This window comes from Pteropus vampyrus, unplaced genomic scaffold, assembly GCF_000151845.1.
Source record: "Pteropus vampyrus isolate Shadow unplaced genomic scaffold, Pvam_2.0 Scaffold54, whole genome shotgun sequence".
Lineage (NCBI taxonomy): Eukaryota > Metazoa > Chordata > Mammalia > Chiroptera > Pteropodidae > Pteropus > Pteropus vampyrus.
Genome location: NW_011888835.1, coordinates 1664995 through 1676559, shown reverse-complemented (window position 1 = coordinate 1676559; position 11565 = coordinate 1664995). Strand labels below are relative to the sequence as shown.

The 11565-nt window shown below is 31.7% G+C and overlaps 1 pseudogene; it reads left to right on the top strand.

Moving 5' to 3' along the window:
* The first annotated feature begins 11134 nt into the window (after positions 1-11134).
* Positions 11135-11253, top strand: LOC111739838 (annotated as a pseudogene).
* The last annotated feature ends 312 nt before the right edge of the window (positions 11254-11565 follow it).

Genomic DNA, 11565 nt, shown 5'->3' with positions numbered 1-11565 from the left:
GAAATAATGAATAAAGAAAGTGCATAATCATATTTCATTTCAGATTGTGAATTTCTTGAAGTTAAAACACAAGTTAGTTTCCAAACTTAATGAATTGTATGCATTAAATATGTACAGCTTTTTACATGCCAATCATACTTTAATAAAGTGACACAAATAAAATATAATAACATAGAATAATATGACAACCACAAAATACAATTGTGGAGAATTGATGCAGTATTAATTACAGTTATAGCCTGTAACATAAGTTTAAGAAAATGAATTAGACATTGTATAGGGAAAAATTGTATTTATTTGAGACATTAAATATATCTAGAGTGAATAAGCAGAGTGTACAAATATCTGGTCTGAGGGAAGGCTCATCTAATAACTACTCTCTTTTATTAAATTTATTGGGGTGACATTGTTTAACAAAATTACATAAGTTTCAAGTGTATAATTCAATAATAATACAACATTTGTAATAACTACTCTTTACTGAACTTTTAATATTTGCCAAGCATTGTACAAAAATCTTCCTTTATAGAGAAACATGTATGTAGTTATAAATGGATGTGTGTTTATACAATCAGTATATACTATGCATAAAGCTTCATAAATATTTGTATTTTCATGTTATATATGTTGTCTTAAGAATCAACTTATTCTTGACTAAAAATTTGTAAAAAGTCCACTTACAAACCTTATAATGCCAGATTACTCAAACTAGAAAGAGATGCATTATACTCTTTGAAAATGAATTGCTTATTCACTCAAAACTTACTTTGGAAAGAAAAAGAAACATATATTTAAGAGAGTTTTGTTTCCCCTTCATGAAGAGAGGTAATAAATAATTTCACCCATAATTAATTTACCCTAGATAATTCAACCCTCAGAAAATACTAAATTCCTACAATTCAAAGTCCCTGTGCTAGGTGTTCTATGAAGGTAAAATGAACTAGACAAAGTCTTTACTGTAAAAATATTTGCAATCTAATACAATGAAAGAACAGTATACACATGATGGTAATACATGTTATACTCTATTACTCTAACAGATATTTAATACCACTACAGTTATTCAGACATATAAGAATAGTAGTAGCAGGGAAAAAAAAAAATAGTGTTCCCTGTATCATTCAGGGTCTTGGAAAAAAGAGATAGTGCACACCAATTAATATAAAAAGATTTTAAAAATGGCTCTAACAAAGTTGTGAGGAATAACTAGATAGTGCAGGCCACGGGACAGTATGAATGATGCATCATTGGCCCTCTTATGAGTGAAGGGGTGAAAGGCGAAACAAGAAAAAAGAAAGCCAAGTGGTAGAAACTCTGGCTTTGGGTAGTGTAAAAAGGTCAGTCTTGACAACACTATTGTACAGAGAAGTCAAGAGAATAAATAGCCCAACTTCAGTCTCCTCTGTCTTGATAGGTTGCTAGCGCTCATCATTAGTCAAACCCAAGGAGAAGCTAGGAGGCAAGATTGCCTGGTGAAGTGGGCTAAGCTATCCCAAGCTGTTCATAAGGTGGGAAAGAGTAGGGAATTAACCTGAAATGGCGAGAAAAAAATATTTCACGTACTCCCATATCTCCAACTAGTTATATTACATCTGGCCTGGGTTTTTTCTCCATAAAGCAAAAACATAACAAAGACAGTATTTCCAAAAGAAATGCTAAAATGTTAACTGAAACATGAATTAATAAATGTTTTTCATAGAAGATATTTTTAAAATAACTTTTTAGACCAAGATGGAATGAGGTGATGGGGGTGCCTTACAAGGTCAGCTAATCTTCTGAGTCAAAAGATATATGGTGAATTATTTAAATATATGTGGGAATTTAGACTAAAGCCATGTTCCTATTAAAATAATAGCTGTAATCTTGATAATGAATAAGTACATATTGGTTCCCAATATAGTAAGTTCTCTTTTTTGGAATAGGATATTAATTATCCCAAGTTTTACAGCAGGATGTCAATGTCATCTTTCTAAAAGAGAAAAATATTTGTTCAGAAACAGTTTTAATTTTCATAAACTCTGTGAGCAAAATCCATGTTACTGAAGTGAATGTAAAACCGAATGGGAATAAAGGGCAATGAAGTTTGGAGAATAAATCTATTTTTTATTTGCTTGTTTGTTTCAGCAATTTTCTAGAATTAAGGAATCAGAGTCGGGAAGTGTATCATTTCTCTCTCATTTCTTTCCCCCCCCCGCCCCACCTCTATAGCTCCAGGGACATCAATTAGTCACAGTGGCCCCATGAAAAACAAACTGCCAATTAACACGAGGAGAGCTCCCCCTAAGCCACTGTAGAGCATTGCCCAGGGAGCCCAGCGGGTTTCTGATAAATCTTGCCCAGCATTTACTTGAACACATTCAGAACAATAAAAATGTTGAAGAAAAACCCACTATGCAAATTTTAACTATTTCTTTTAAAAATTTGAAAATTTTAAAAATAATCAGCTGGATAAATTATTACATCGAAGTGTTCTATATTATTCTATATTAAATGCATAACACCTCAATTATAAAGAATAAAACATATCTATATTTAAGCCAATATTCAAAACACTGTGTGAAATGAATTTACTATAATCTCCTAAATCCTAATAAGCCCCTTTTCAAGTAAAGAGGAAGATTTAATTTGACATTGCAATACAGTAATTTGTCTCAAAAGTTGACGAAAATATTTCACTTTTCTATCTTTTCAGTGAAATAATTAATGGATGGCTTCCTCATTAAAATATCTCACATCATGTAGTTAAATATATAAATAAATTCAGTAATTCAATATGATATATTGTTTTATATTAATGCAATAAATGTAACTACAGATATCACTTTTAACAATAACATACAATGTTCCTAAATGTTAAGCTATTGTAAATAACTGTTCACATTATCAGCCCTCTACAGAGACTCACATAGTGTATTTAATGACATCATTTATTTGAAATCCCAAGTGATCTTTATTGACAATAATGTGTATAATAAAAATGTATGAACCTAACATCCATAAATTAAGAACTATTTCTGTCAATTCTCCTGGCATGATTTTTAATGTGCTAATTTATGGAGGAAAGATGAATTGTCAAGTTAAATTTCTTTAGCCAATTTGATTTGTTCCAGGACTTATATTACTGGTTATATTTAATCTCTGCTTATAAAGTGTTATTATATTGCTCATGTTGCTTATGGCACTGATTACCCATCCTGCAAGGAAAATAATAATTTTAATCTTAATTCTGTACCTGCGAAGGATCATAGAAAATAAATTGTCAAAATGTTTGTACATGTTTTTGATATGTATTGTTTTCTCCTTTTTTATTGCTCCTTTTTGTTTGTTTGACCCTCTCCACTAAAATGTAAGTGAAATGAGAAATGCTTGATTTATCCCTATAACCCTGGTTCTGAGAAATGTGTAGGGATGTTTGTTATGTGAAAGATTGCCATTATTTATTGATTGCTTTAAACCGTATTAAGTCATATATGGAATATATTCTCTTCTTGAACACGGTCTCTTTACAAACACTTAATGAATGTCCAATCCATCATCAAAGCCTAAGGTAAATATAATTTAATTTAAAAAGCAATGCCTGATTCTTTTTTAACTCTTCTGGACCACGTGAAGTTAATCATCTTGCCTTTTCCTCTACTCTATAGAAGCGGTCTCCAACTTTTTTGGCACCAGAGATCGGTGCTCCTATGAGAATCTAATGCCTGATGATCTGAGGTGGAGCTGAGGTGGTGATGCTAGTGCTGGGGAGCCACTGCATATACAGATGAAGCTTTGCTCCCTTGCGCTGGGTTCACCTCCTACAGTGTGGCTCAGTTCTTAACCTGTACCAGTCTGTGGCCTGGGGGTTGGGGACCCCTACTCTTAGAGAACTTTGCTAGTTCCATCTCTTTTATCTTTTGTAGTTAAGCTATACGTAAAACTGTTGTTGTTGTTGTTGTTTTTCTAAATATCATATAGTACACATCTACTTTCATTAGTTTGGCATCCTTTCCTTTTGAAAACTGCATGTCAACTTGTTTCACCTTCCTTGCTACAGGTGTAGGGTTATAGGTTAGCCAAAAAAAGTCATTTTTAGAGATTGGTTTAGATGCTGGAGCAGAGAGACTTAATTTTTTTTTCCTTCTAGGAGCAAGTGCTAGTGTCAAGGGCTACAAAACCCTAAACCACCAAAGCCACCTCTATTGACACATGGAGAAAGCATGCTTGAGACTAAGACAAATAATAATAAAGCAGAGAAAACAGACAGTGGAAATGGAAATATTACTTGTTAAAAGAAAAAAAATATAGCTAATTAGTGATTAGGGAAAATGAATCCTCATCCCTTGAATGTTCTGTAGTTTTTAGTGTGCCATACTATGTCATTTCTCATAGAACTTACCCATATCCTTGTACTGCTTGTGTACTCAATTGTTGCTTCTAGACTTATCAGTTTTCAATATTCTGCCAGTGGTTATTCAACTATTCACATTGTCTGTTACATCAATTCTAAATTTGCCTGCTTATTTTCAAAATATCCCTATCAGCTTCATAAGTGGGACCTATTAATTGTTATTCTATAAGCTCAATGGCAGTAAATACTTGCCTCCTTTTTTATCCCCTTATTCATTCTTTAAAGAATGCTCAATCAGTGCTTATTGAATGATTGGCATAAATAATTATTCAAATAATATTTGAGGAAAAGAAATATTAATTTTATTCAGTTAATGCACTTAAAAAAATTAAGGGTACCAATAATATAATCTCTGTAAACAGAACAGCCTGTCTACATGGCTTATCTCCTTGGCCCGTATGAAGACTTTATCACAGATATTTAGATTGTAAATCATTAGTGGTAAATAATTGACATTGGTTTTATGAATAGTATTGTTAACATGTATTTCAAGACACATCGTTATGCTTTATAGCAAGTAGCGTACATAAATATTTTTAGTATCTTTAGTATAGCTTTTGTGATAGAAATTGTTAGTTGCCTACTTAGCATTCTGTCTTTCTCTCCCTTACAGAATCTAAACTCTTCATGTCCACAACTATCCTCCTTGCAGCCTGTATTAGGGGTGAAACTGAAAATCTAGTCATTCTCATATCATGCCTGAGGGTAATCCCATTTATCTTGTCAGGAATCATTTCAGAAATAGGCACATTCCACTCTGGCCAATGAAGTATGAAGGGAAATTTGATGGGAAGCTTTCTTGATTCTATCAAATTCTTCAGGAAGATATGGTCTTATTTTTTGATCTGGACATGATAAGGCCTTGATGTGCTAAAGCCACCTTACTGCCAGTGTGAGGATGAAGCTAACACAGAGGATGGATGAAGAGAGATACAGAGGAAAAAAACAAAAAAACACCTAGGCCTTTGATTGAAGTTCTGTGCATAGGTATATCAACTTCCTGTAATAACTTTCCACTTGAAATGTTATAGTGTGCTTGGTAGGTACCTTTGTAAAATTTATATTCATTAAGTGAAGGAATAAACCAAATTCCTCTCCTCTGACTCAAAGTGAAGGTAAAAAAAAAAAAACCAACAAAAAAAATGTAAGCTAGATTGCAAAAATTTCTAACTCATGATGACTTCCCATAAGAACATGACTTATTTTGTAAAAATAATTCCCTAATCACTCTCTTCTCAATGAAAACATGTTTTGATGATTTGCATGGGCATCGGGGACTCATAACATTCCTGCTGACTAGAGCCATGTGAACATAACTGTCAGCAGACAACTGTTCCTTCTGTTTTATTTGGTAAAAGTACTATTTCTAAAAAATATGATAGCTTTGGGAAATCTTCTCATTTTCTAAGTATCCAAATTGAGCTTATATTTATGATTCCTCTAGTATATGATTCTTGGTTTTTTAAAACAATATTTTGATTTAAAAGATTAAAGACTTTTTAAAGTTTGCATATCTTACATAATAAAATAGAATGTAGATAATATGTGCCTTAATTTTTTCCAGGGATTCATAAATTTTTTTCTAAACTCTTCATAATATGATCCACAATAAGATGTAATGCCATTATAGTACAGAAATAAATTATACAATTTTGTTATAGAAATGTGAATGAGAATATTTGCTAAATGCTATGATTAAATAGCTTTTCTCAAATATATTTAGAAAAAATAGACATGTGGTATGTAAAACATAATAAAAAATATATTGAAGCTATTGACCAAAGATTACAGACCAAATCTGGTTTGCTAGGCAAACAGAACATTAACTCTCTCATATATACTGTAGATTTACTTTAATCTTCTCTAAGAGGAATTTTCTAATACAGAAGCACAATTAACCTGGCCCCTAATTGTCTTTAGAATTCCAAATCATTTTGAATTATCTATAAAGGTGTATCTATAATAGGCCATTATATCTTATAATTTATAGGTGCGCTATTCTTTGGAACTAATTTAACAATCACAGCAAATTAAATTAATCAAGTCGATTTTTTAGAATTGAAATGTCTTTAAGCAAGGCTTTTGTTCTAAGAAGAAGCATGGACTTGTATACACACATTTCCATTAGGATAGTCTTAAAATTAATAATTTCATCAATAAATAACTAAGTATATCAAACATACTTAAATGGATACCCTGGCTATTTCTATGTTCCAGTTTTTATATGTGGCTTCATTAAAAGTAAAGACTGAGTCTCTCTTTGAAAGTGTAGAGTAATGACTGCTGTAACATCTCTTAAGTGAAATTATTTTTTAAGCATGATAGATTTGAATGGGTTTATAAAAGGTAAGTATATGTTATATACTATATGCTCCTATTAATTTAGTAATACTTCAATGAAATGACAGTAAAATTTTATGTAATTCTTTTCTTTGAGTATATGTATCAAAATAAAAATAATACCTGCTTAAATAACAGAGAACATTCATTTATTGTGAAAATCTTTCTTTTAGCTAGTATCTATACCATCGATTAGCATTCCATACTATTATAATCAATTGACAGCCTGATAAATCACTATTTTATAAAACATTTGGTCTGAAATAACTTTTTTGTGCTTTTTTTCCTGTGGAAGTTCAGAGAATCAAATATATGATTTATATGTCTTAATGTGGAATAATTTCCAAAAGTCTTTCTCAGGGCAATAATGCATCTGGCATGGAGAAATACAATCTATGTTTTTCTACTTTTAAATACTATCATGCCATTTACAACTACATGTTTGATTTTTCTCTTTATGTTCAGTGGTTCCAGCATAATTTGTTCCCTGAAAGATAAGGAATAATTTAATAAACAATATTATTAAACCATTTGATCTAATGGATCACAAATGTTATTTGATATGTCTTAAAATTCCATTTAAACATTTCGATTAAAATAAAAATGAGTGATGATGGTGATTCAAACTGCACTCTTACATTTGTGTTCACAAATGCTGATAGCTTCTGGCTCTGGAACACCTTGATGTTTTTACCTCAACTTTGAGTACAAAAAATATCACTTTTCATAAGTGCTGAAAAGAGAAAATTGCTGAGATGCCTAGATTTAGTGGCAATGAAACAGTCAAGATCTTATCATTAGTCCCACATCAAATTAGGGAGTTGTCTTTACTTCTACAAGTCTCTATTCCTGTGTAATAGACTAATTAATATTATTTTACGTAACCTGAAGAATTTGTGTGATGAAAATGTTAGTTCACTGATGTGAAATTGCTACAATGGCTATAATGTTCTACATAGTATTAGACATTTAGTGAATCTCAGATCAGATATGAATAATTTTGTTATGTTCTACTGTATCTTATTAATGTAGAACACATTCACATTTTTGCACAACATATATAATACTCATTCTTAAATCACAGTTTAGACTCCAGGAGTCCCTAAACCCTGGGCCGCAGACCAGTACTGCTCTGAACCTGTCAAGAACTGGGCCGCAAGTAGGAGATGAGCAGCAGGCAAGCAAGGGAAGTTTCATCTGTATTTGCAGCCGCTCCCCAATGGTAGGTCACTGTCTCAGCTCCACCTCAGGTCATCAGGCATTAGATTCTTATAGGAGCACCAGTTCCTGACATAAGACCATTTCCTACAATGTTGTAATAACCAGCCTAAGATGCTATAGTTCTTAATAGATGAGATGTGGATCAAATCATTATTAGAATATTTTTATATTCTTCAAAAGATAGTAAAATATGTTATTTGTTACAATCTACTTGTTTATCAAAGCACTAAAAATCATACCTTAAGGTAATCATAGCTTATTTTATTATTGAAATCACATGTATGTCAACTCCTATTCTTAAGTTTTTGTATCACTATATTCTAGTATAGTGTGACTAGATGAGATGATTTTGAGAGGATGTGATGTCTAATATTTATAACCTTTTCTGGAACAAAGTATGTTGGAATGTATTCTAACATATGCTCTGACTTGGAGAACCATTTATACTTATGCAATATGTTTTAGTTAAAATGACATACAAGAGACCTAAAAATCTTGATTTTCTTTGTACTTCAATTAGTTCTTGAGAATGTTTGGAGTTTTTTAAAAAATATTAAGAATTTTAATAACTAACATTTAGTATGTGCCATGCCCTGTACTAAAGCTCTTTTACATGGATTAATCCCTTTTCCCTCTAAATTGCACCATGAGACATGTAATAATTCTTGGGTTCTCATGGGACCCAGCAATAGATACCCCTGTATTCAAATATGGTTCTAAACTAATTGAGACAGAAAACAAATAACAAAAAAAGATCATACAGTAAATCTAATATGGCCCTTTCCTGTAATAAAGAAAAAGGAGAATGATGTGGCTAAAATGTGAGAAACAAGTTTGTTTATTCCCAATCTGCCACCTGAGGGAAAGTCTAAGTTTATTGGGAAGGACAAGAGAATTAATATGACAGATTTAGGATATTTGATAGATTAGCAACACTCAGTTGAAAATTTTCGATCAATGTTTGTCTTCTTACCTTACCAAACAGGTAACTCCCTAGGTAGTAGTTAAATACAGATACAATGGCCAGAGTTGTAGAGGAAAATATCTTTTTTTAGAAACAGTAGAATGGGGGAAAAAGTTTTTCCTCCACAATAACATGGCGGGCTAACAATAATTCAGCTCTACAATAGTCCAGGACTAGTGAAAAGTACTTTACTTGTTTTATTTCATTTCTTTTTAAAACATCCTATTTAGATGAGGAAATTAAAATTTATAAAGTTAACTTCATCCTGAACAAACAAATTACAGATTTGTGAGCCAGGATCCAAACTTATATTTTCTTATTTAAAATGTGTACTTTTCCAGGTGAAAAATAGTAATTAGACAACTGGCTACTATAAAGCTTCTTAAATGGGTTAACTTTGCTTCAACATAATTTGTGCTTTGAGAGAATCAGTATCAATATTTTATGGTAATTTATTTTATTATTTCTCAAATTTGCCATTATGTTGATAATCATCAGAGTTACCAGAATTGTTTACCAGCTGCTCATATTACAGTTTTGGCTCAAATCTAAAAATCCGAACTGAAAATTCAAACAAATGTAGATAAGCCTTCCAATATGACTCCTGAAATGAAGATACTTATGGCTCATTTACTACCTAACATTCAAATAATTCCAAGTCAAAATCATATGCCATGATTCCTCTTTTCAAAACACAAGATAAAGAGAACAATGATGACATGCATCTTTACCTTAACAAAACTAAGATAACCGTTATGAATAAATTTGCTACAGACTTGAAAATCTAAAGAAAATAATTAAATAAAAATCTTCTGTAGATATCTAGATAAAATTCCTGAAGCCAAGATATTACAACATAAAGATTTAATAATTGTTTTATTTCTTAAATTTATGCATATTAGACTTAAATTATGAACATAAATTAGAATTTTGTGTGACAATTCCATGAGTGAACTTCAGGGGCAACCCTACAATGAATTTTTGCCACCTTTTTAAGTAATGTTTCTTTTTGTTTCTCTGCTACTAGTTGATAACACTTTATTTATATAGGTTACCAAGCCTGGTGTATAGGCTTTTGTGTATCTTAAATCTGAAGATTTATGAAACTCTTATGGAAGGATGATTTAGGTGGGCTGGTAATGGGTTTTGGTTACATTACACACATACAGAGGCTTGCTTCATAATCTTTAAACAAAACTCAAATGTAGAAAAAAAATAAAAATATTAAATAAAAATAGTATAAATAGTATAGTTTACATTAGTCATAGATTATATTCTAAACTTATAAAGGCAGTTATTTTACTTATTTTGATGATACGTATCTAACTATTTAGCCATGACATGATAGGAATCGTTTTGTTTTTTTTCTTAATTTATTAAAGTATAGTTTTAGGACTTCTAGCATTTCTTTTTAAATAGCCCTAAAGAAAGACAAGAAGGGACTTGTTTTCTACAGTTATTTCTTTTCTTGGAAGGAGTCTTTTCTTTTAAATGAAGTACCATAGTGCCTAGTGTATGGTAAGATCTTAATAAATATCATTTTCATGACTGTCTGAAATTGTCTTTAGTTATATAAAATTTTTCTCTTCTTAGGGACAATGCTAACAGAAGACAATTTTGTGTGAATTATAAAAATGGTGGCATTTCCTTCTGTCATTAACAGCCTTAGGCCAGAGTTCATGGCTTAGCTTATGGAGCTCTGATTTGTAAAACTAAAAACCTGTGTTGCCTAATGAGCATAAAAGCCTATTTTAAAACATTAGAGCCATTCATGGGATATTGAAGCAAGATTATAACCTACCTTGGTCAGCCATAAACTGTTCTATATAAGAATGCCCCAGTTCATGAATTAGATAAGCAAAACTTCATGAATAGCAGAGAATCAAAGTTCTGCCACAACCATCATTTATTCCCAAATTTGCACTCACCAAACCACTGTCCTGTTGCACATGCCCATTTTGCCCTGGACAGTGCCCAAGGAAATTTGATGGATTTGGATTAGGAATTTGATAGATTCCATAGTTCTCCATCTCAAACCAAGGTATCTGGGGTGTGCTATATTCTGCACACTTGCAGAAAGTCATGTTCTAGTCACCAGAAGAGATGAGGCATATATGCTTAAATGTTACATTTATTATTCAGTACATCAAATCTTACTGGAAAGAAAAAAAAGAGACCCATAATAGATGAGATCATCACTGTATAAAACTTCAGCTTTAGTCTACGGCCATGCCACCCTAAATGTGCCTGATCTTGTCTGATCCTGGAAGCTAAGCAAGGCCGGGCATGGTTAGTACTTGGATGGGAGACCACCTAGGAAGACGAGGTGCTGTAGGCATTTAAAACAAAAACAAAAAAATTTCAGCTTTATAAATTTACAAATTAAATTTAGGAGTCCACTCATTAATGGTTCTGTTCATATTTATCAAAATAAGATACTATAGAGAAAACAGCATGAGTTTTCTCAGGAGCATCAAGGCAATTCATGGTTAGTACTTGGATGGGAGACCACCTAGGAAGACCAGGTGCTGTAGGCATTTAAAACAAAAACAAAAAAATTTCAGCTTTATAAATTTACAAATTAAATTTAGGAGTCCACTCACTAATGGTTCTGTTCATATTTATCAAAATAAGATACTATAGAGAAAAC